At 44.5% G+C, this 25,557-nt stretch overlaps 3 protein-coding genes across 5 annotated transcripts in view; 2 read left to right on the plus strand and 1 right to left on the minus strand.

Moving 5' to 3' along the window:
- The window catches only part of ITCH (itchy E3 ubiquitin protein ligase), a 56,309-nt gene extending 51,016 nt beyond the window's left edge, over positions 1 to 5,293 (minus strand). Inside the window, exon 1 of one of the 2 annotated variants that reach the window (XM_079321288.1) lies at positions 5,173 to 5,293. The gene's annotated coding sequence lies outside the window, so the exon portion shown is untranslated. The remainder of the gene's footprint in view (positions 1 to 5,172) is intronic. The other variant, XM_079321289.1, reaches the window with a different exon arrangement.
- Positions 1 to 25,557, plus strand: part of LOC306809620 (uncharacterized protein) — a 195,531-nt gene that overhangs the window by 94,291 nt on the left and 75,683 nt on the right. The window lies entirely within an intron of this gene.
- The window catches only part of LOC306809881 (uncharacterized protein), a gene marked incomplete at its 3' end in the record, with an annotated part of 93,942 nt that continues 73,811 nt past the window's right edge, over positions 5,427 to 25,557 (plus strand). The window contains exons 1-2 of the mRNA XM_079321789.1: positions 5,427 to 8,133; positions 9,029 to 12,079. The remainder of the gene's footprint in view (positions 8,134 to 9,028; positions 12,080 to 25,557) is intronic.

A 25,557-nucleotide genomic window follows, 5' to 3' on the forward strand; every position in this document is an offset into this window, starting at 1 on the left:
TTAATATTCACAAAATGCCTCATTGGTATAAGGCAAAAAAAAAAGATATTCTGAAATCGTACTGGTAAACTCAATTTAACATGCACAAAGTCAAACATGCCAATTACATGTGGGATTACTGCCTGTGGATCCTAAGTTTTCCTCTCTATCTTTAGGTGATGAGCAGTTAAATGGAATTAGAAATGTTACATGTGGCAAGTTCCACCTGAAAACACAGGTGACAGCAGTTTAGTTTGGGCAGCTATGGAAACTTGTTTCATGTAGAGTGAGGTGATCAAAGTGTCATCCTTCAGCATTTCCCTCCTCTTTCCTGCTACCATTATATACATTCTTCCCCCTCAAACAGCTGGAATAAAACTGCTCTGAAGGCTTCATCATTGAAGACATCACATGCACTGGGTCAATCACCTACATTTATGAACCAAAGCAGCTTTGTGATCTTTGAACTGGTGTCTTTAATGTTCCTTCCAACCCAAACCATGCTGTGATCCTGATACAAAAAGCAAGTCAGCGTCACAGGTTGCACTTTTTATCTTCCAAGCTCACAAATTTTCTCTCATTTCCTTTATAAAGTGCTCTTCACATGCAGGATGGCTTAGGAAGTCTTAATCTGAATAGATAGGAAAGAATGTTGAGCTAAAATCTGGTGAAAATATGCAGCACACCACTTTCCCAGAAGTTACCAAGCCTGGTTAAATATTAGGCAAAATCCATTACCATTTTATGAACCTTTTTTTATATATTGGTCCCCACATTTCTTATCTAGTCTATGAAATTATATACTTAACAGCAGTAGGAAATGTACATGCACATATACAAGGCACACACACTCTTAGAGACAAGCCTTATTAAGAAAAATTAATCAGTGATCCACAGATCACTTAGCTCAGGCTCTGAAAAGCTGAAGTAAAAAAAAAACCAACTTTGAAGATGAGGAATCCTTATTGAGAACAAATTTGCTCCGTCTAGCTGCTCTGCAGATGAAAAGAGCAGTACTGACAGAGCAGAAACCTCAGGGTGTCAGAAAAGTAGAAGAGGAGTATTCAGAGCAACAACTTTTAATCCATTCAAATGTTTACAATGCCAGCAGAGAATAAAATAAAAATCTGGATATCTGACTCTGTTATGCAAGAGTAGTGGTTATTAATACGTAATTAAAAGTTAGCTAGCACTGGGATTGGGGAGGCACTAAGGATGGATACTGACCAAAAAGCATGTTAAAAATTAACACAACCCACTCTCCTCCTATGTCTCAGTCCATCTTTTCAGCTTGCTCAGCATTGAGCTTTCCTTCACTTTTTCCACTGAATGAGGCAAAGCTAAAAAGAGCAGGAAGTTATGAATAACTTGCCCAGGCAAAAGTTCCATCCCAATCACATGACACTGAAGGGATCAAAGAGCTTATTTTATTTTTCAGTAAATTAACATGCTTCCAGTCACAAATTTTATATTCCTGATGGACATTTCACTGCAAATGGTTATTCATTTGATGAATTAACAAATCAGAAGCAGATTGCAGGCCTGTCTTACCATATCTTTTTCAGTTTCAAGATCACCTTAATCTTTTACCTGATCTTTCTTTTCCTTAGTAATAAACTTCAAGAAGATTACTAGGTATCCAGCTAATACTTAGAAAGAAATATTATGTGTAAAGGCTACAGGTGAAAGAAAAACATACCTATAAAGAACAGAAAACTGAGTACATGAAGATTTTATAAAGGCTGATAGCAACACACTCCTCTTGAAAGCTCCAGCTTCTGTATCACTAACAAATCCAGAATGTGAGATGTGCATATTTCAGATAAAGGTAATTCACCTAACTTTCACTTCCTGATTAGAAATAAGGTTCCACACAATCAAACCGGAACAATCCCTCTGAATAGGCCTTTTCTTGCTGAGCAACACCAGCATTTGAAATCCATCTTCAGAACCAGTGATGTAAATGCAAACATGACAGGAGTTCTCCCTGACTGAAACAACAGGCCTCTCCCAGCAGCAGAGTTGAGAATAGCTCGGGCAGGTGGGTGGAAGGCAGGAATTATCAGTTCCTAAACAGGAGGACTGCAATAAAACTTAAAAAAAAAATCCAAACCCCCCCACCCCGCAAAAAAAAAAAAAAAAAAAACCAAAAAACAAAACAAAACAAAAAAAAAAAACCAAACAAAAAAAAAAAACAAAAACCCAGCAACATACTGCCAAGTTTGAAAAATTATTTGAATAACCAGCACAACAAGATCTGGTATTGTGTTTCCTCAGAGGGGAAAAAACAACCTGCTGTTCTTTGGTACAGTAAAAGTAGAAATTCCAGACATAACTTGAGAGCTGGTCATATGAAACAGGGACTTTGTGTCTCCAAAACACTCTTTCCCAGTTTGTTGCAATACCTTCATTTCTACTATGTGTAATTTGCAATTCTTAGGAAGAAAAATATCAATCCATCAGCTCCAGCAATTTAGCACTACAGTAAAACCTGACTGTCAGTCACTTGGAGAAAATAACCAAATCTCTATTGCTTTAGTCTTCAGAGAGAAGGATGAAAAACCTTTCTCTCACCTAAATGTGCACACAGAATCAGCTCAGATAACAGTCCAACCAAGTTCAAGAAAGACTGCCTAAAGTCTTTAAAAATACTCAAGTTATGAAACAGTAAAACTAAATATCTAGAATACTCCCAAGCTAGACTATAATCATGGCTTGTCTATTTCCTCTTCTGAGGCAAGCACTCACTTCAAAATGCTTCTGCAGCTGAGCAAAGTACGGTTATAGTGAGGAACTGTGGCCAGCACTCCTCTGGGTTATGCACACACCTTCCCTTTCCTCTCTTGTGAAGGCACAAAGAAGCTCCTGCAATTACACGTAAGTACAGCAAAATGACAAAAGTTAGAACATTACATGAACATAACTGGACACCCAAAACCAAAAGCTTAAAAATAAACTCCCAGAAGATTCACCATCACTGTGTGAGGGTTTTTCTTCTATTCTCAGCCTGCAGATTCATTTACTTGCTTTTATGAAAAAAATCAAATTGGTTTTACTGCTTGAAAAGTACTTCAGTATGGCTGAATACATTTACCACTTGGTCTAAACAGCTTAAACTCACAAAAGATGTTCACCTAGATGCTATCATGGACTGATACTGATAATGCTGCTGACAAGCATCTTATCTCTTACCCATGTTGTAAAATAGGAGAAAATTACTCTGTAAATCTCTCATGAAACATTTTTCAAGCAGTCTATGACAAGATTGTTTAAAAAAAGTATTAATTTAAACTCCTCAAGGCAAACACCATGCTACTTTACTGCCTTTCTTCCTATTACATTATTTATTCTTTTTTTTTTTATTTATTATTGTTGTTTTCCCCAAACCATTTTGAAACTTAGAAACTAAGAAATAAGATAACTCATGTTTCAGGTCTATTCCACTTCAGAAGAAACAGAACTTTAAGAAGGGAAGGAAAATTGAGGGAAGAAAAAGAGGTGATGCTGCTTAACTAATAAATTCATATAAATAATCTTCTCAATCTCTCTTAAGCCCCAAAATAACTTTAATCTGTAAGAAGCTTTCAAAGTTAGCACTCAGAAGTCTCAGTTATTTTCCATTCCAACATGAACTTATACAGTAGATGTGAAAGATAGTTTCAAAGACAAGAAAACTCACTTTGGTTATGAATGCTACATATTATGCCAAAGATCACTTGGAGGTGAATGCAATTCAGTGCAGTGATTAAATGTCAGCTAAATCACAACTAAGCATGCCCACTAGACACAATTCAGATTTAAACAGCTGTAGTGAATAGCAAGGTAATTGCAATAAAATTAGAACTGCTTTGGACTTTCACTTCAAGAAAACAATTTACTGCTTTTTTAAACAATAAGCTTTTAAGCATTAAAATCCTCAGAACCAAAGATGGTCTGTGATTCATGTTTCATTCTTAAACGCCTGTGCCTTTTCTCAGGTAAATACAAACAATTGCTGGATCTACTGTCACTCTCTTAGCACGGAATGCTTTTTCAAATACCAGTCCGGATTTCTCTCCACTCCTCTTTGAAGAGGTTGACAGACAGGGTAGCAGAGACCAAGCAAAACAATGAGAAATTCACAAAAATAAGCAGAAATATATTGGAAAAAGATAGTCTTAAATACCCTGGTTTCTACTTCTTCAATTCTAACTAAGCTATAAACGTAAGCTTTGCCAGGGGTATTTCCTGAAGCATCAAGGGTAAAGGCTGCCACAACACAGGTACCCCAAATGCTACACCTGCCCCTTTCTCTGCATCACGGACATAATCCGAAGGTCTTCTGTCAATTTAACATCATAAATTACAGAGATTAAAACAAGCTGAATTCTCGAATATCAGACCAAATTAGAGAAACCCATCCTCGAGCACCTTTGTCTGCTTTTATCTCGATAGCACTGGCACACAAGGTCAAAGACAACCTGCGTGGGAGCAGAAGAGTTAACAGCCCGAACTTGTCCGTGTTTCCAAAACAGAGCGGTGGCACCAACGTTGCCATTCTGCCGCGTTTACAAGAGGGAATACCGTTTGGGAAAAACCTCTGGCTGTAGTCACGCTTTATCGCTAGGAAACATTCCTTCAATGTCCGGCTGTACGCGGCCAAGATAAAGACACCGAACCCTCGAACACCTGGAAGGAGCCCCGGGACAGGGGGGCCACACGCGGGGGAAGGAGGCTGTGCTGGAATAGCTGTGGAAAGCACAGTCCTGAAGGAAGCGAGGCCCCGACAGGGCGAGGTTTAGGGGCAGACCCTGGCGACCAGGAACCGAGAGAGGCTGGCGGGATCTGGCCGGGCAGGGACGCAACATTGCCGGGGATAGCTAGGGAAAAGGATTGAGAACTGGAGGCACCGGGGTGCGGGCAGGTGCCCCCGGCAGCCGCGGAGGGGCGGCGGGGCTGGGCAGCGCGGGGTTCCCGGGACCGCCGCTCGCACCCTGGGAAGGGAGCGGTGCCGCCCCGCTCCCGGAGCTGCCCGCGGGGCCCGGGGGTACAGAGCGGCGGGTTCGCCCTCAGCGAGCCCCTCCCGGGGCGAGCGGCCCCTCCGGATCCGGGCCCGACCGCGGGGTTCCCACGCCCGCCATGTCTCCCCGCCGCTGGCGGGGTCCCGCTCCCAGCACCCCTCTCCGTCCCCCGGCCCGGCCCCGCTCCGCTCACCGGCAGAGATTCCCCGTCCCTCAGGTCCAAGATGGCAGCGCGGCCCGCCCGGCCTCCGGCAGCGACTTATCAGAGTCGGGCGCGACATGCGCAGGCGCCGAATCCCTAGCTGCCGCGCAAGCACTACAGCTCCCATCGTGCCTCGCGCCAGGTATTGCGCATGCTCGATGCGGGCGACGGGGTCGTCCGGCAGGGAGGGGAGGGGTGGAGCCGTGGGAGCTGCGGTAAGGCGCAGAAATCCGTAACGTATGGAGCCAGGGTCGGAGGGCTGCATGTGTTTACCCGGCGAAGAGAAGCTCCAGGGACACCTTAGAGCGCCTTCCAGTGCCTTAAGGGACTCCGAGGGAGCTGGAGAGGGACTTTGAACAAGGGCCTGGAGTCACCTGACAAGGGGCACTGGCTTTCCACTGCCAGAGGACAGGGTTAAATGGGATATTGAGAAGAAATTCTTCGCTATGAGGGAGGGGAGGCCCTGACACAGGCTGCCCGGAGAAGCTGAGGCTGCCCCTAGATCTCTGGAAGTGTCCCAGGCCAGGCTGGACTGGGCTTGGAGCAGCCCAGGACACTTCCACTGCCCATGGCAGGGGTTGGAACAAGATCTTTAAGGTCCCTTCCAACCCAAATCATTCCATTAATCTATGATTCTGTAAAAAGAGTATATATGTATGTGTATATATGCATAGGTGTATACACACACTGCAGTAAAAATTTTGGATAATCAAAGCACCCCTGAGGGCTCAGCTGGTACAAGAACACCTTGAGGAACTCACAGCCATCCGTGTCCCCATGTTATTGCAGTGACACCAGTAATGGGAAATCCCTAAGAGCACCAAGGGACATCCTGGCTAATATAAGTCGGTGACAGTCAAGCAGCTGGGACATCACTGCTGTCACTGTGGGCTTTGGGACACAAAATAAAGCCCTTTTAAAATAAAATCACTTTTGTGATTTTAAAGTATCTGCTGCAGGTGCTTAAGCCATTGATATTATTTAACCTTTACCTAAAATCTTGTTTCAAGTGTATTTTTTTCTTAACCTGAACGCACTATTGCATAAATGAATGCACAGAAATTACAATACACCTCCTCTTTTGACAGTAATAAATAAGAGAGTCTATGCTCTGAAATCAGAGGAAAGAGTACCCAATATTCAGGAGAATATCCTCAGTAATTCTTCTGAAAAATTACACACTTTGCAAGTACAAAATTTAGCATTTTCTTACACCTGGTAAGGATGTGAAAATCCACTTATCTTCCACACATAAACTTCAGTAAGATCTCACAGCCACAGTTAAGTGACTGTTTCCATTGATAAGGCCTAAGCAAGAAAACAACTCCAACCCTTGCCCTGACAGACCAACACGCACATTTCAATGCCAGTCAGCCATCTGTGGTTCCCACTGACCCGGGTACATGTGCACATCACTTCAGGCACAGAAATCACTTTAACTCCAGCACAGAACAATGTGTGCTGCTCAGCCAGAGGCCAAGTATGGAACAATCAGGAGTGTGCGGCTTTGTCAGACGGGGGAATCCCTGGGAAGCAAGTTTGGAGCCAAGGTTACAGCCCAGTATAAGGACAAGCAAATTGATCAGCTGAAATAAGGTCTGGAGAGTTTTTTATTTTCTCTAAATCTTTTCTATGCACCTTTATGTTCCTTTAGAGATATTTGACCACAAGTTCTATAGTTAATGGTCTATTCAAATTAATAATGATAAAAATGAGTTCTATAAGCCTTGCTTAACAGAGATCTCTGTCTCATGCATCACCTACATAACCAGTAGTCTCTTGTCTAGCTCCTGTCCTGGCTAGTGGCAGTCTGGCTGACTGCAGCTGGAGTTCTGCCCAGCTGGGCATCCTTTGTGGTGGATTTGTTGTCTCCCAGCTGGCACATAACACTGCTTGGTTTTGCAGATTGCCTGTGGTTTGATTTCCAACAGTGGGAACATTGCATTGTACCCTTCTTCCCAGCCTCCTGGATGAATTTTACCTTTAACAGAGTTGAGTGTTTGCAGAAAGAAGCCATATGCTGTCCCCAAGGACACATCACTGTAGCTCCTGTGGAATTCAGCAGATATGCATAGACCCGTCCTTTGGACAGTTTGACCATTTGGAGTCTTTTTTTGTCTTACTAGGTTTTGATAGGTAAAGGTTGCTAAAGCAGATGTGAATCAAAAGTGTGAATAACACTCTTTTTAAGAACAGGACATCAGTTGTCCTCTGTGTTACCATTTTTCCCCTCCTTTTTCAGACAAAGTGCTTGTTTTTCAACCTCAGCAGCCCTAATCTCTTTGTTTTCCAGATTCTGATGCCTCCAGTCAAGTTCCATTGGTTCCATCTGCTCTGAAAAATTCATGAGAAAAATAATGCAATCCAGGTGCAGACTACTGATCAGTTTGTGCTTGCCAGGACAAGAGGAATGCAGAGCAATCCTCACAGTCACACTCTTTCAGATATTATTTTCCCTGGTAAAAATCATGGCCTGTCAGTGACCTGGAAAAACAAATAAACAACACAGAATATGTGGTGAGCAAATATGAATATAATTGAGTGGCAGCAGAACTGTGTATTCAAGATTTTACCTTTGGAGAGAGGAATAGAATGCTTGATTATTGTCTTTTTTTCCTCTGTGCTTTTTATAACTCAGGCAGGAGCTGCTATTCCCTGTGATAGCTTTCTTTTGACAAGTACAAACCTCAACAGACAGGAAAGTTTCCCACAACACTACAGATGGTCTTATGCAAAGGCTTTTCAGAAAAACTGAATATTTAGTAGCTTTCCACATTTGCTGGGTTTGGTATGGTGAAGATGTGCTTCTGGGAGATAATTTCTGAGAAATAATATTTAATAATTTTCATAATATTTTTCTTTTATTTCTCAGTCAGTTACAGTCTCGTCAGTAGGACAGAGATTGGTGCTTGTGGCAAAATATGTGTAGCATTTATTCTTGGTTGGGCTATAGTAAGTGATAATATTCACATCCCTAATGGAAACTTACCCTATTATAACAACTGCCACACTCAGTGAGTGCTGTTGGTGCTGAGAGCTGACTGGGAAGCTGCTGAGGATAAGAGTCTGTGTAGCAGAGTGGCATAAATTATCTCCATGTTTGAACCTTTTGTGTGGCAATAAAAATATATCCTGCAAGAGCATTAAAATATTGGGATTCTGTTTAAATTTTGAGCAGAAGTCTTCAAATGAAGATTGCTCTCTGATACCTCTGGGCCCTGGGCTCCCTCAGCTGAAGGGCTGGGACAAGACTATGTAACCGAAGCACTGAACACTGTTATTATTCTCCTATTCCTAGAGTATGGGATTCCCTCTCCTGAAATAGACCCTGCCTTTATTCCCTCAGTTTTTCCACTCTCAACCAACCTTACTGGCCTCACACATGACAAGTCCCTTCTTTCCAACATTACATAATTTCCTAAAAGTTGCCCAGCAAGTCTCTTGTCAGACTTGGAAACAGGGTTGGGTTTCTTAGCTCCTCAACAAGTATTTAATGATTTCTTAGTTTAGTGGTGTGGGGTTTTGTTGTTGCTGTTGTTTTGGGGTTTTGGGTTTTTTTTGTTTTGTTTTGTTTTGATTTTATTTTGGTTTTTTTTTTTTTGTGGAGCACACAAAAATCCTGACAGAATCACTTTAATACAAAATAGGAAGGTAGGAAGAAACCTCTGTAGGCCTCTAGGTCCACATCATGCTTGAACCAGAACCTACTTAGATAATGCTGCTTAGGTGAGAGATAAATACCTTCAAGGCTGGAGATCCCTCATCCCCTTTGTGCTCTGGTCAAGCGTTTGATGCCCCTCACAGTCCATTTTATTTCCTTATATTTATTTGTGATTTCACTTCACAGCTCTGCAAAGAGCAAAGCTCGTCCTCCTCACACCTTCCCAGCAGACAGCTGCAGGCAGCAGTAAGGTGACCCTTCACCACCTCTTCTCCAGGCTGAACAGATCCAGCCTCTCAACAGCTCCTCATGTGTCCTGTGCTACATCCCTGATAGCTTGTTGCCCTCCTCTGGACTCTGGTACATCAGTGCCTATATAGGACAGGCATCAGGAAGCTCAGAGCTCAGGCTGGTCCCAGCACTCACAGGTGAGTTTTTATCACTGCAGAGTAAAAGGTGAGACTCCTCACCCTGCTGGCTGCGCTCTTGGTGACACAGCCCTGAAAGCCCTTCTTTGGCACAAGGTGCTCAGTTGGGGTCCTGCTTAACTTACCAGGACCACAGCATCTCTTCCATCAAATTGCTTTGAAGACAGCACCCCATGTCCTGCTGAATTTGAGTTACTCCCTCCCAGACCCAGCACTATCTTTGGCCACCTGTATTTGTCTTTGCTAAGTTTCCTGAGGGTTTTGTTCACGCTCCTGTAGTACCTTAGTCCCTATTGCTGATTAACTCGACAACACAAAGCTGGTCCTGGTACTGGGGAGATCACAGTGACCATCTCTCCATGGAGGCAGTTTTGGTAGACTGGATGTTTATCTGTTTTGGGATAGACACAGCTCCGAGCAAGTATCACAGAATGACTGTGGAAAATTGGCATCAGATGTCATTAGCACCCATTAGTTTCTAAGCAATTGTCAGTCTTATCTATGGCTTAATGCTGCTGTCTGACTTGTGATTTGTAAATGCAAGATTACTTTGTTTTCACATGATTTTTTTTTACTGGTGTTAAAGCACTTTATAAGTACTATAAATTCAACCTTCTTATTCTTCTGGAGCATTTTGTTAGTTGGGTAATTATTCCAGGAAGTGCTTTATATTTTAAAGTCTGACTTCTTGTCTTGAAATGGTCATCCCTAGGAGCAGAAATTTTGTTGAGCTGCCTTGTAAGGAGTCTGAATTCATTTCACACATGAAGAAAATGGTGTAGTGTCAGAGTGTATCTGTTTCCAATTGACTTTAAAATCAGAATTTATTAATTTGACTTAGGATTTAGAAAAATACCAGTAGGAAAAGATAGATTACTTCCTGTTATCTGCAGAGGGAATTAATGAACCCTTCAGGTTGGTGAGAAACTATTATTATTTTCAAGTAATCTAATTAAAGGGTATAACAAAGACATGCAGCTATTTCATTAAGTGTTTTATTACTCAATTGCTCTATAGTGCATAATCAGAGAAGTGGGAGGTAGTGATTAGGTGTCTTGAGAATGGAAATGACACAACCAAGATATGCAGATGTTTTAAAGGAAGGAGAAGTTACTGGGAAAATTGTGCCTCTCTTCTCCATGCAAAGGACTGAAGATTATTTTTCCCTGGAAGTGAAGAACATGATACTGTAAAGGTGCTAGGGGGTTTTCAGAAGCAGACATATGATGATTTTGCTGAAAAAGGTAAAATACACCAGACAGTGCTTAACTGGTGGCTCTGTCCAGCCCTTGTCTCCACAGGGGCCTTGCAATCAGGGTCATCTGGGCCCATGGGAGGCACCACAGCAGATCTGCAGGGTGTCCACAGGCACCATTTGTATCCCACTTACAGCTTTGCCCTCTGGATGATGCACTCAGGACACAAGATGGGAGCAGCTGCTCAGTGTCAGTGTGAGTTAGGTGCCTGCTTCTGCCAGGCTCTTTGAGAGGAGTTTTTTGACATGAAGGTGTTTGTAGAGACAGAACTTTTTGTTGAGACGCAGGTTTATTCATGTCCCACCCTAATCGCCTCTCTCATTTATACAGTTGTGAATTATCTATATCTGAAAGGCAGACTAATCCCCTGAGTGGTTTGCCTCCTTGCAAATTGCTCTGGTATAAATCAGCTTGTGTTCCAGAGCAGAACAAGTGATAAAAAGCCATGTAACATCAAAACTAATACAAAGGGAGGATGTATGATTTAAATACCTGGAGCTTGATCCAAAGTCAAATAAAGCTAATGAACTAATTTCCATTCATAATTTTTAATAGTCCTTTATCAGCTTTAGGGGTCTGTACCTTCCTTACCTTATGTAGCACCTCGTAACAGGATACCTGAATGTCCTTCACTAAAATTTAAAACCTCACACAAGCTTTCAATTCTATTGAGAGAGAGGTAGAGTTATGTATTTCACTACGTCCCTCTGTCCCTTGGAACTGCAACTCCAAGATTTCTTCTATCCAGCCTTTCTTATGCTCAGTGTGCAGTGAGTAACTGGGCAGTGAATTGTAATCTGAGGATGAGCAACAGCAGGGGCAGGAAGGTTGCTGTACCAGTCCCATCACATGCCATTAACATACCAGGTGCAGTGCTCATGATTTCCCAGACGGGATTAAGGGAGAAATTACTCAGTTAAACTTGCTCTGCAAGGCCCAGGGTTTGGTCCTCAGTTGATGTTCTGCGCATGCTATGATTGGAGAGGGAGGAGAAAATGATGCACTTAACTTACCACCAACCCAGAGCCTGGGACTCTCAGGGACTGAACCAGCCTCTTGTGTAACAGGCTGGCCCCAGGGTTCCCACAAGGAACAAAATGTTCTGCTTTTCCTCTTGTTGAGGGTATAAGGAAAATAAGAGGCAAGAGGTAATAAAATTAGTCCAAGCTCCCCTTCACACGAGTTCATTTGTTGTCTTCTGGATCTTGCTTCAGTTTCTGCCTGCACTGGGTGTACACACAGCATGTTCATGAGTAAATAATTTCTAGAATTCTTGAAACAAAAACACAGCCACCTTTTAACCCTTGGACTAACTACGCTCCTCCCAAAAGGCACCAAATCAGTCATACCCAGCTTTTGAATGTTGCTTGTCTTTATTCCCAGGGAAGCAAAATGAAGGCTCTCTCTGCCCTCTGTTGGGCAGTTCATGGTGAGAAGGGATGGTACCTTTAGAGCATCAGGATCTGGCATGGTGCAGAAGCCTTTACTGAGGACAGGATGACAGAAATTCAGCTGCAGTAAAACTGGAATGTGTTAAAATTAATATCACCGGGGTAAGCGGTATAATAACCATGATGCAAATGGTTGCTACAGTAATATAAACAGTTCTGTGGATGGAGACAGTATTAACTGAACTGGATCCCAGTCATTCTGTACTGCTGGCTGGAGCCCTCAAAAGTGTGAGACTACAGACAAAGTACTTTGCTTAGAAGACACCAGTGATGGCATCACCTTTTGACATTTGCCATGGTGTGATTTAATTGGATCATCAAACACTCCATGTGTCCTTCTGCACAGAACAGCTCTGCTGGCTGGAATAGCAGTTAGACACCTCCACTTTCATCTGCATCATTCAACACGAGGATTTTTCACTCCTCACCAAACTGCTATGCAGGGTAGAACAACACTGGTTTCTTAACCAGGGTCTCCTGAAGGCCACCACCACAATATTGTAGTGCCTGAATGGCAGAACTGAATTTGTATTTGCAGATGTGCATCTGAGTTTGTGGAAGGGTTAAATCATTGCAGTTTGCATGCAAGGGAAACCTGAGGTACAGAATATAACATTAAATGATATTTTTTTCTCTGTGGGTACCACTTTGAGGCATCCAGGGAGTGCTTTGTCAGAGTGTTGGGGATTGGGTTTATTCCCATTATCATGCTAACGGAGCCTGCTGGATTACACCCATGCTCTTTTGACGATTCTAGACAAAGGGGTAGGTGGGAGCTGGGCTTCCGGGAGGGGCTACTCGTGTGTCCGGCGAGCTCGGAGGAAGAGGAACCCGGCCACAGCACACGTGGTGAGAATGCAGCAGAGCCAGACCCTCTGCCGTCAACTGCCCTGCATCTGCCCCGCTCCAGCCTCCTGTCTCTAAGGACACAGCAAATCACCGGGACACAAACAGTGAGCGAGGAGCTGCCCCTCCAGCCCGCTCCCACCTGAGACACAGCACAGCCACTGCCGCCCCCTCCCCTCCCGCTCCCTCCTGCTGTCCGCAGCTGTGCGGGTCCTGCCCTGTCTTCAGCACCGGGACCAAGTGCAGAGAGTGTGCCTGCAGCTAAAGAAAGGACTGGAACTGAGTTACCTGTTCTGTTTTGCTGGTAATTTTAATAACTGCTGTTGTTTCTGTTTGTACGGTTAAATATATATTAGTAAAAGAGCTCCTACCCCCTTATTTCTGTCTTAGAGTCCTTGATTCAAACAATTATAATACTTGAAGGGAGTGGAATTAAATTCTCTATTTCAAAGAGGAGCTTTATTGGCAGACACCTGTCCTTCAAACCAGGACACAGAGTATTTGATATTGTGGTACATTTACTGAGGTCAGTGATATACTCTGGACCTTGGTCCATGCTGCCTGACATTGATCAAGAACATGAATCAAGAAATAAGAAAAAGCAGAGGACTCTTGTCATGGACACCAGAAAATTAGTATGAAATTAAGGACCACTGCAAAACCTATCCTAGGGGCTGAGGCAGCACCATAAGGGCACTATGTGATGTGAGGGGGATAGAAGTCTGTTCTCGGTGCTCCCAGCACTGCATTAATTGTCAGACCATCCTTGCCACTCTTTGCTCCCCATCTTCTACCTGCTGTGACAAGTGAAATCCTGTGAACAAGTCTTATTTTATGTGTGTTTCTAATTCTGTGTGATTTAATTCTGATCCTCCCAGTGCTCTGTCAAGTGAAAATCATGTTGAACAAATCATTCTTTTTATAATAAAAAAATCAGATTGTATAAAATCCTTCTCATAATGTTTATAGCATATAAATCATCCCAATCAAGCCATTGTATGCAGTCAATATCACCTGCATTACAGAGGCTCAGACTGATGTTTTCCTCTTAGTCTTGATAGCTACAGCACTTCCTAGCCATACCAGTAAGCCCAGGGTTTATTTTAAATATACTTCTGAAAAAATGTCATATTTTTAACTTTAAAGCAGTGAGACTTTCCCCCCTGAGTTTCACAGCATTTCAGTGACTGTGAAATATGTAAATTTACGTCCCAGAGCTTCCCTGCTTGAACTTCTACATTAAATGAAACAGTCACAGGATACATAACATGAATAACATCCTGTTATTGTTGGGTCCTGTATTGTTGGGACTCTGTTGGGTAATAGGGTTTAGTACTCTTCTTTTTCCTGTCCTTTTTTTCTACATCCAGTTCTCTTCCTTTCATGACTATCTTATGCCACCTGGTGTCCCAGATTCACCGGTGATAGCAACAATGAAAGGACCAAGGTGTATTGGAGTGGTCAAGAAATGAAATACTCACATGAAAATGTAGTAGTAATACTACACTGTGGCCATTACAGGCCCAGGAAAATCTTAAAGGATTTTTCCAGTCTAACTTTCTCAGGCTCAGCTAGGGTTTTTCCCAAGCTGGAGACCTTTCTCTACTTTAAACATAAGAGAAAGAATTATAACAAAAGATAAATGCCTGTTGGATCCGTGAAAAAGCCTGGGACAAGAGATGTTTCCTTCTCTGACCAGTGAATCTTCTGTATTTTGTTTTGCACAAACTCTCTTATTTAAAGCAATGGCTTTCTTCAGTAAATTGCTCTTTCTTGCTCTTTCCTGCACCATGCAAGAGAGTGTCATGGTACTGTGTTCTCTCACCACTCCATAACCCTATACAGTAACACTACAGTAATATGTGCTGTGAGGTATTAATGTCTTAAATTAAAGGGTCAGGATGAACCATGCAGCTAGAGTGGCTTCTCCTTAAGCTTTCCTTATGCACATAAAAACCACCGAGAATGTTTTGTCACAGGAGCACTTTCACACCAAGTGGAGCTGATCTGTCCTCATTTAATAAAACAAGTGATTATGAAGGTAAGAGAAAAAAGGAGAGCATGACCCAACACCACTATTGACAAAAAGGTTGTTTGCTGTTTTCCACTGCCTGTAGCTGTGGAAAACATCCCCTTGTCACACTGTAGAGTACATACCCCAGCAGTTAAAGCTACCTGTGCAACCAGGCTGGGCACAGAACTCCAGCAGCATCCTTAAAACACCGACTACCTTGGCTACCCAACACTATTTCTGTCGTTTTTTTAACTTACCCAGAAATTTCTTGCAAACATTTCTCTGTTCCAGATACTTCCATGCTTTTACTGAAGCTGCAAAACTAACAATGCTCTGAGCCACAAAGGAGACAAGGGGAGACTGTCCTGATGAGCAAGAGCCGGGACAAATAACTTTTGCTGCACAGTCATCTCTACAACAAACTTTAATGCTCTGGAATTACTCACTTCTACCCACAGAGCTGCATAGAGGTACCTTGTGGAAAGCTTTAAAGCAGAAGGGTTGCTATAAATCCCTTTTGTCCTGCTAACTTGACAACACTCCTTCTCCCCCCAAATATTTTTGACCTTGATATCCTTAGAAAAGGGACTTACACATAACACAGGAATTACTCAGGAATCCAGATGTGTGCAAGAGAAGAAGTCATAAAACTCTGATTATTCTTCAACCAGGGTTTCACCATGTCCTCAAAAATAAATAGTGCAGTGCAGGGTGGTAAGGCCTCACATCAGTCTGTGACAGGACAGACGTCACCCCTTGCACCTCGAAGAGCAGTGCTAAAAATGCCCATTTATTTTCAGTGCCTAAATCAAACACTTGATCAACTGTTAGAAAGAGTCATGGAAGTAAACAGGTTTCCTTCCAGTAGCCATGGGAGAGTGCAAAAGAGTCCAGCATTCATAATTTTTCTGGAATTTATCATTTTTTCCCAAATCCTCTGCCCTGTATGTACAAATTCCCAAATACTTCACACAGTCAGATCTGTGCCTTCAGACTTCAGCACCACACATCCTGAGTATCCCACACAGGATGCAAAGGCCCACCATCATCATTTTCTCCAAGCTTTCTGCAAGCAAAGTCAAGGGCAAATAAGAGCACAAAACACAGAGAAGGACAAGAGTTCCAACAGAAAATTGCAGCTTTAACTGACGTATGGGCAGGGCAGGAATAGTTATCCACTGTGTTCTCATTAGAATCACTCCCATTCATCTGCTGGGTACTACCTGGACAGGCAGAAGCTGTTCAGTGGAAAGAGGCTTTTGGGAACTACCAAAATAAAACAAGACAGGTGAAGAAAACTCACAGTTCTGTGGGAATAAACCAGGAACCTCTCACTGAAGACACTCCTGGCAGCTTCCTCTGTAGACAGCAATTTGGATTTTATTTTCTCTTTCAGATCCACAGCTAGGACGTGGCAGGAAAAAGCCCCACCAGAAGTGGTGCTGAAAACCACAACCCAGGAGAAGACTCTCAGGAAGAAAGTCTACTACCCAGAGCAGTATCCAGCCTGCCAAGGCTTTATCCCTTCCCTGAGCACCTTCCTTATCTTTGGTGAACAGCATGGTGGTCCTGAAGAAGCTGTTTCTCAGCTGTTTACAGTGAGCTCCCCACCCAACATGCCAGGCTGAGGGGGGAGGGCTCCAGCTGTCTGGGGACTAGGACAGGCTGGGCCGTGCCCCTCTGTGCTACATTTACTAAGGTCAGTGATACACTCTGGACTTTGGTCCATGCAGCCTGACATTGACAAAGTGGAAGAAGACCACATTGATTGGTGGGGGAGGACCAGAACAGGCACCCTACTTCCCAAAACCTGCTGGTGCCACTCTGGGACAGGGAAAGCACCCACAGCCTGGCAGGTTCTGTGCCCTCTTGAGCACATCTCTAAGTCCCAACACAGCTGAATTCACAGTTGAAGTATCTTTCTTGTACATACAAACCCACAAAATGAAATAGCAGAAGTCCATGTGTTAGCAAATCCCACAGAAACCTCTCCAAAACAGAAACTTAATGTGAACGGTGGGTCCGAGACAGAGACGTGGCACTCTATGATCCATGTGACAAAAAGCACTTTACTGTTCTTCACTGCACCTTAAATACCCTTCTTAATGTTCCTCAGCAAGCACTTGTGATGGTTCAAAATTCAGGCTGCCCAGCTCTCTGACCAATAGCATGTGCAGCCCAGGCAGGAACCCATTGAGTCAAATCCCTGTCTGGTTCCGAATCTTGTCCTATCACTGTTCCCTGGAGGCCTGTCTATCAGACCTCTATCAGGCTATTTCTCCCATATAGGTCAAATCAGTTGCCCAGTAACAAGCCAGCTTGTACTGTGATACTTCCCCAAGAGTAGATAAGGCTCTGTGCCACACTTGCCACCCGCCTTCCACTATGACTTCTTTCAAACAGAATTTCTTATACCTGAGAGTTAAATCTTGGAAGCAATGCATGTCTTGACACCAGACAACTGAGCAAGGCAGGGACCAGCTGCAGGCAACACCCCGACTCCCAGCACTGTGTCACAAAGGTCCCTTGCACACACTGCCACCTGCCCTGGGGCTGCCCCCAGCCCTCTCTAAGTGGCCCAAGTAGGAAGGAATGCCCTGCCCTAAGTGTCTCAGACAGCCTGACAGGATCCTTAGGAACAGCTCACAGCATCAGCAAATGCTGCCCTGCTCTTCGGGCTCAGGGCAGCAGAAGGAGCCCCCGTGGCTGCTGAGGCATCTGCAACAGGAAGGGCACAGGGCCTTGCACAGGAGCTGGCACGGCCTCACTGAGACACATCCTGCCTGATGACCGTCCTAAACATGGTGGTGTGACACAGATGAGGAACGTGTGGGGCAGGGCAGGAATGCTGCTCTGACCCCAGGGGCCCAGGGAGCACTGACATCAGCAGGTGTGGCAGAGTCCCTGCCCAAGCAGACCTGCCATTCCCCTGAGCCCTAGCAGCGCTGGTGCCCGTCTCCTGTCCCAGAGACCTTTGCCCTGGAGGGGCTTCTGTGCCAGAGGGCAGCCAAAGCCAAGGTGCACTGGGGGCTGTGCTCCACCCTACAGGGGCTGTTGGCTGGAGCACCTGTAGCAACTGCTGGCAACACTTGGTATGTGTCAGATGATACTGCTCCTTCCTGGAATGCTTTTTTCATGGAAGGAATTAGCAGTAGTGGTGTTGAAATCCAGGAACTGCCCCCCGATACATGGGAAGGTGCAGCCAGGAGATCAGGAATCTCACTGGACGAGTGCAAGATGGCCAAAGCGGAGGGACCGACTTTGGTGGGGAGGACGCTCCCGTACCGACGAGATGGAAGCCCTCACCAAGGTAGTTTCGCAACTGCATAAGCAGTGGTGTATTGATTGCAAAGTGAAAGACTTCGAGTGTGCAGTCACGCAACTGTTACAATTGGGTACCATTGATCATCCTGCAGAAATCCTTCACCCTGAGTGCTGGGAAAAATGTACTAAAATGCTCGCAGACGATGTTATGTGTTTGGGTTCTAGCAAATGTCTTAAATCGTGGGGGAAGGTGACGCAAGCGCTGCGAAAGGCGCTGCAGGAACAGGAAACTTGGAAAGTGGCTCAAAATTGCCTGCACATCATCCCAAAATTGGGAGTCAGAGCAACCATTCAAACCGTGCCTAACACTTGCTCCGACTCGCCGCCTAAGGACAAAGATCACCCCCATTTGCTGTCACAATTCCCCAGTCTTACTCCCAATCTAGCTGTGAAACAGGGGCAACAGACAGATGATGCTAACGTTGGTGAAAATGGGGACTTTATCGATAAGGTGGACTCTGAACATGTCTGGGAAAGACCCTCACCCTATGCTCCTCAAAATGGCGCTGATCATGTAGAAGAAGGGCGGAGTGTAGAGTTTTCCCCTGCCACGGACATGTGCAAGCGGGAAAACAAGAGGGAGGAGGGTTCGAGGTCCAATCAGGGAGCGCGCCCTAAAACATTCCCAAATAAGGAGAGGACCTCCCCAGAAGGGAGGCGGAGAAACAGGAGGGGAGGGGAGAAAACCACCAACAGGAAAGGGAGAGGGCAGAGTCCAACAAAAAGATGCCATAGCCCAGATCTGGTTTATCATTCGACTTCCGCCTCTGATTCAGATGACGGGGCGAATGGTTGCGCAGTTGGGCCACAGCCGACTTGGATTCTGACTTGAACAATGAAGAAATAAAAGCAAGCTTTAATAATACTAAAGACCTAGCTCCATCATATGCAGCTAAGAAAAGCTTACAAAAAGATATGCCCTTCACAGATTGGAAAAAAATTCAAATTGTGGGTGCCAATTGGGCCTTACCAGCAACCCTGGCATTCCCAGTTACAGTGAGGAGGGGTGGGCAAAGGACTTATTCTCCTGTAAACCCTAAGGATGTGCAAGCGGTCGTCAAAGCGATTGCCGAGAAAGGAATTAATTCCGCCATGGTCTCCACCCTAATCGACAGTGTTTTTGGAAATGATGATATGCTTCCTTTTGACATTAAACAAACATGTAGAATGTTTTTTGACGGTGCGGAAATGATAATTTTTAAACAGGAGTGGGAGGACGCTTGTACAAAAGCACTAGCTCAGTTTGTTGGGGACTACCACCCTCTACAGGGGTCCAGCTTGCAACAACGAATGGGTACAGATCCAACAATGATTACCCTGCAGGCACAAGCCCAAAACCTAAGAGCCCCAGAAGTGGTGGCCACGACCCGTGTGGCCAGAGAAGCTATTCATACGGCTTGCAGAGTAGTTGCTAGGCCAGCCCCATGGTCTACCATAAAACAAAGCAAAACTGAAAGCTTTACCCAATTTGTGGACCGCCTCCAAGCTGCTGTAGACTCTTCTAACTTGCCAGCAGAGGCCAAAGGCCCAGTTGTTGCTGAATGTTTGCACCAACAATGCAACCTGGCCACCAAAGAAATCCTGTGCTCTGTGCCACCTGGCTCCAGTATTGCAGCCATGATCAAACATGTAGCAAGGGAAGAGCATTTAGCTCTAATCCAAGCTGCAGTGAGCACCACTGTTGCCAACATGATGGCCATGCAAAACCACCATGGCGCGAACAGCTCAGCACTGCCTGCTCCTCCACCCCAAAGTAGACCCAGAGGGCCATGTTGGGCTTGCGGCAAAAAGGGACATATTGCCAGAGAATGCAGGTCCAAGAAGAAGGGAAACGGGCGAGGGAGGTGGCAGACGGGCCGCATGTGGCACCCTCCCAGCTGGGATATCCAGCGGCCCAGCTATGCAAACCCCAAATGGGGCAAGTAGCTTCCAAATCTGTTGTCCCCCTGAGAGGCAACCAACTTTATGGCCCAGCCCTTGCCCCTGCAGCCAATGTTGCCCCAGTCAATGACCTCGCAAGAATCAACTACATCTGTGGCGCAGCAAGGCAACATGAGGAACGAAACCCTCAGGTGGACCTGGCAATGGAATGCAGCCGCCCCCCAATAGTAAGGGGAATTTGCCAACAGTATATCTACAACTCCACAACAGGTCCCTGGAGAAACAACTGTTCTCAGTTGAGTGACACTGCCATCAGCATCCCCTTCCTGGTAGAAACTGGCGCAGATGTAACAGTCATTCTACAAACGCATTGGCCCCCAAGCTGGAGATTAGAAGAGGCCCCCACTGTAGGTGGAGTCGGAGGAGTTTCCATTGCCAAGAAGAGCATGGAATTGATATCAATAACTCTACACACCGAAAACAGGCCCAAAAAGTCCAAGTTTATGTCTATGTTTTATCAAATGTCCCACCTTTGCTGGGGCGAGATGCCCTAACCCAGTTGAGGATTAGGGTGACAAATTTACCCTAGGGGTCACTGCAGCATACCCGCCACCCCAAATCAAGTTGACCTGGAAATTGTCAGATCCGGTGTGGGTTGCCCAGTCGCCCATCCCCGAGCCTCGAATGTCAGCTCTTCTTCAATTGCTTCAGCGAGAATCAGAACAGGGACACATCAAACCATCTACCTCCCTGTGGAATACGCCAGTCTTCATCATACCAAAGCATAGTGGTGAAGGTTTTCATCTCCTCCATGACTTGAGTGCCATTAACAAGAAAATTCAGCCAATAGGTCCGGTGCAAACAGTATTGACTATCAACTCTATGATCCCAGCAAACCAGCTGTGCACAGTGCTCGATATCAAAGACTGTTTCTTTTCCATACCTTTACGTGAACAGGACAAAGAATGATTTGTTTTTTCCGTAGTGTTCCCTAATGGCCAACAACCAAGTCTGCGGTTCCAATGTAAAGTTCTCCCCCAGGGAATGATTAATTCTCCTACCAAATGCCAAATCACCCTGGGCCGAGCACTAGCACCTATTTCATCCGCGAACCCCAAAGCCACCATAATACAATATATGGATTATATCCTTGTCGCTGCCCTGATGCCAGACCAAGTAGACAATCTTGTGTCAACAATTTCAAGGGTTCTAAAGGCCAATGGCTTCAAAATAGCAGAGGTAAAAATAAAGAAAGGTCCCTCAGTTACATTCCTGGGTGTAAAAATCACTGATTCCTATGTGACACCCCCAATGGTAAAAATTCATCACGACATCAAAACGCTTCATGACGCACAACAACTAGTAGGGTCCTTACAGTGGCTACACAACGTCGTCCTCGTTCCACCAGAAACCATGTCTCCACTGTATGAACTTCTTAAAGGCAAGAACCTGTGGGAACAAAAAACCCTTTCAGGCAAAGCTGCATGCTCGCTTGACTTTATAGAACAGCAACTGTCTGCAGCAATCCTTTCCAGATGGAATCCAAGTTTACCATTGGACCTGTATGTACATTTTACTAAACAGGGGGGAGTGGGAGCACTAACACAAGGACCTCCCGATACAGCTAAACCAATACAATGGGTGGTCCCAGGAAAAACCTCACGTGTGTTCACCCCGGGAGTAGAGTGCCTCGGAAGCCTCATTATGAAGGGTAGAAAACTTGCCTTGAGCCATTTAGGTTTTGAGCCTGCAAAAATATACTTGCCTTTCCACAAACAAATCCCGGCATTGTCAGTGGTGATTTTGGAGCATCTTGTTCTGGACCTTTTCAGATTTGCAGGAGAACTTTGCTACACCATACAACCCCCGTGGACTCAGCTACTGACAATAGTAAACATTGACTTTCCACAAAAGGTCAAAGATCAACCATTGCCGGGACAAACCGTTTTCACCGATGCATCCTCAGTCACCTCTACTGCAGCCGTGGTGTGGCAAACATAAGAGCAATTGCAGTGCGTCAAAATGACTGACAAGTCGCTGTCAGTCCAACTATTGGAAGCATCTGCTATTGTGTTAGGATGTGGGCTATTTCAATCCGAGCACCTCAACATCATGACAGACTCTATGTTTGTCGCCAAACTCTGCCAAGCAATGTCCGGACCAGGTATCTCGATGTCCCCCGCCGCCATCATGATTGAAGAAGCGCTTTCCTCACGACAAGGCACCATATCATTTATACAGGTCAACAGTCATAATCCTGTCAAGTGATTTTTCCAAATCGGCAACGACAAAGCTGACGCTGCAGCTAAAGGACTTTGGACTTTACAAGATGCACGACAGCTACATGAATCACTCCACATCAGAGCCAAAGCACTTGTCAAGAGGTGCAATATTCAAATTATGGATGCAAGGCACATAGTGGCCACTTGTCCTCATTGCCAAAAAGCACCTTTATGGTCCAGTGGAATCAACCCCAGAGGCCTTAGGGCCTCAGAGGTCTGGCAAACAGACTTTATCCTCTGTCAGATATTGAAGCCTAGAGCCTGGCTTGTGGTAACAGTTGACACATACAGTGGCATGATCGTTGTGACCCAGCATGCGAAAACAAACTCTAAGGCAACGATCCAACACTGGCTTACAGCAATGGCATGGCTTGGTATTCCAAAGCAAGTTAAAAAGGACAATGGCCCAAACTTTATTTCCAAGTCAGTTCAGTCGTTTGCCACCAAATGGAACATTTTCTTAAAACAAGGCATTCTGTACAATAATACAGGGCAGGCCATTGTTGAAAGGGCAAATCAAACCCTAAAATCCAAGCTAGAAACTTTGGTTCAAGCGGAAGGGTTCGCCAAAAACATTCCTCCAAAAGAACAGCCACGTTTGCTAGCCACCGCCATGCTGCGTTAAACCAATTTCACAGGGGGGATCAAGCACACAGTCCCTCTCAAAAACACTTGGCCAGTCAAGCACCGAAAGAAGACCCATCAGTTAGTGTTAAAAACGAACTTGGAGAATGGGAACTAGGGTATTAACAGGTCGAGGATATGCAGCAGTAGAAAAAGACAACATCATTAAATGGTGTCCACTAAAATCAATAAAGCCAAACTAATAAGAATTTTGAGTTTCTCTTAACAGGTCTGCAGCTGTGATCTTCCTCGCCAACTTTGCATTCCAGCACCAAAGAATAACAAAGGAATGAGTAATGCTCCAGCACCTCTCGAAAGGCGAGTGCCGATGGTCCCTCAGCAACGCTCGTGCCTCTGTGTTTTTTTGTTCCTGATCTTGTTTTCTACAGGGCAAGCAAACTCGGATCACCATCCCTATCAACCGTACACGTGGATGCTCCGCAATCCTACGGACGGTAGAGTAATAGCGCAAACCATATCCAATACCCCCAGTTTTGTCGTTAACCTTAATGACATAATTCAGCCACAAGGCGTTGGTCAACATGTTTATTAGGGAACATACTGGTGCCCCAGTTCCAATCCGGGGAAAAGCTGTTGCACCTCTCCTGGTTACTGGTTTTGTGTGTACTGGGATTGTGAGACCATTGTAACAAGTAACAGATGGGCACCAATTAAAAAAGATGAGTTTCCGGAAGTAAATTGTTGGCCACAAAATGTGAAACACCCACCTTTGACACAGATGGAATGGTAAAGAGGAAAGGAAGCTGTACCCACCTAAAAGTAACGGTCCTGCAGCCACAAGATAAAAATTGGTCCTTAGGCACAATGTGGTTGGTATTTCTTCATAAATGGGGTACAGACTGGAGCACAGTCGTTCAAATTATTAGAGTCATCCCTCAACCCTGTGTTGCCATTGGACCCAACAAAGCCTTAATTCAAGTGCAAAACAAACATGAAGGTGTGATCAACACTCAAGTAACAAGTTTAGTTAATACCATATCCAAGCCTGGAGCTTTAAGCTCGTTGTCCACTAACTCAACGTATCTCCATAAGACGCTTGAAGCAACCCCCTATGATTTGTTTCATCGTATGTTAAATGCTGTCTTTTTATCCCTGAACACATAAGACCCTAACCTTACTAACACTTCCTGGCTTTGCTATAACGCCAATCCTCCTTTTTATGAAGGTGTGGCTCTTAGTACCCTGTTTAACTACTCCAAAGAAAGCAGCCCTAAGCAATCCCTATGGGATACCCCTCGAAAAGGAATCACCCTAGAACAAGTTTCTGGTGAAGGAGTTTGTGTAAGCAGTCAGCAAATAATGCAACAATACAAACATGTCTGTAAAACCATTGTTGCCATGAATAACACGTACTCCTGGGCTATACCCTCAGATTCAGGGGTGTGGGCCTGCAATACCACAGGCATTACGCCATGTATTTCAATCAAAGACTTTATTAAGGCTAATGACTTTTGTGTTCAAGTTGTTAATATCCCCAGAATCCTGTACCACACAGATGATAAAGTAGTTTGTCACCTCGGAGGAGGTCTTCAGCTTCAAAAACAGGAACTGGTAACCAGCGTTAGCCTTGCAATACTCCTCAGCTTGGGAGCAGCAGGCACAGCAACATGAGTTTCAGCTTTGGTGACCCAAAAATGAGGCCTGGCACAACTTCAAATAACCATCGACGAGGACCTACACAAAATTGAAAGTTCCATCTCCTTTCTAGAGAAGTCCCTTTCCTCGCTTTCTGAAATGGTATTACAAAAGAGACGTGGACTAGACCTCTTACTCATGCAGCAAGGAGGTTGTGCAGCCCTTAACAAAGAGTGTTGTTTTTATGCCAACCATTCAGGAGTAATTAAAAATTCAATGGCAGAACTTCAGGAAAAGCTGGCACAATGCAAAAAAGAACAACCTCAGCAGAGCTGGTTTAATTCACTTTTTGCTCACTCTCCTTGGATCACTACCGCTATATCCACCCTAATGGGGTCGATTATTATTATTGTACTTGTGCTCATATTTGGCCCTTGTTTTCTTAACAAAATAGCTCAATTTGTTAAAGCCTGCTTAAGCAGAATTGATATTATGCTTTTTGAACAAAGGCAGTTAGCTTAATTAGGTATAATACTCCTGTTAAAATGTTGCAAAATATATCGCAATATGTTACAGCTGTAGTTTTTATAACTTTATTACTAACCCGCATTTACAAGTTTATATTTTACATAAATTTAACACGTTATGCAGTTCTGTTTAACCATGGAGAGGGGGGGAAATGTGGGTAGGCAGACAAATCCGATCAGAAGAATATTGCGATGTACGGGAAGATAGGGCTCCACCCCCGTCCAGTTATGTTAGCCAATAGCAAGATAATAATGATGTAAGCATACTGTGGTTATATAAGATTGTGCAAAAAGAAAATAAAGTCTTTTTCACCATCTGCCATACTGGTGCTAGTGAGTGACTAGCCCGAACGGCTTGTATGTCTGCCGTCGTGTCTTTCTCAGACCGGGTCGCCTTGTCTCCAGAGAGGCAACACATTAGCACAAAAACACCAACAGCTACTGAATTTCACCGGACAAAGAGACTCCACAGAGACATTGCCATGT

The sequence above is a fragment of the Erithacus rubecula genome (genome assembly GCF_903797595.1).
Source record: "Erithacus rubecula genome assembly, chromosome: 18".
In the NCBI taxonomy this organism is placed as follows: Eukaryota; Metazoa; Chordata; class Aves; order Passeriformes; family Muscicapidae; genus Erithacus; species Erithacus rubecula.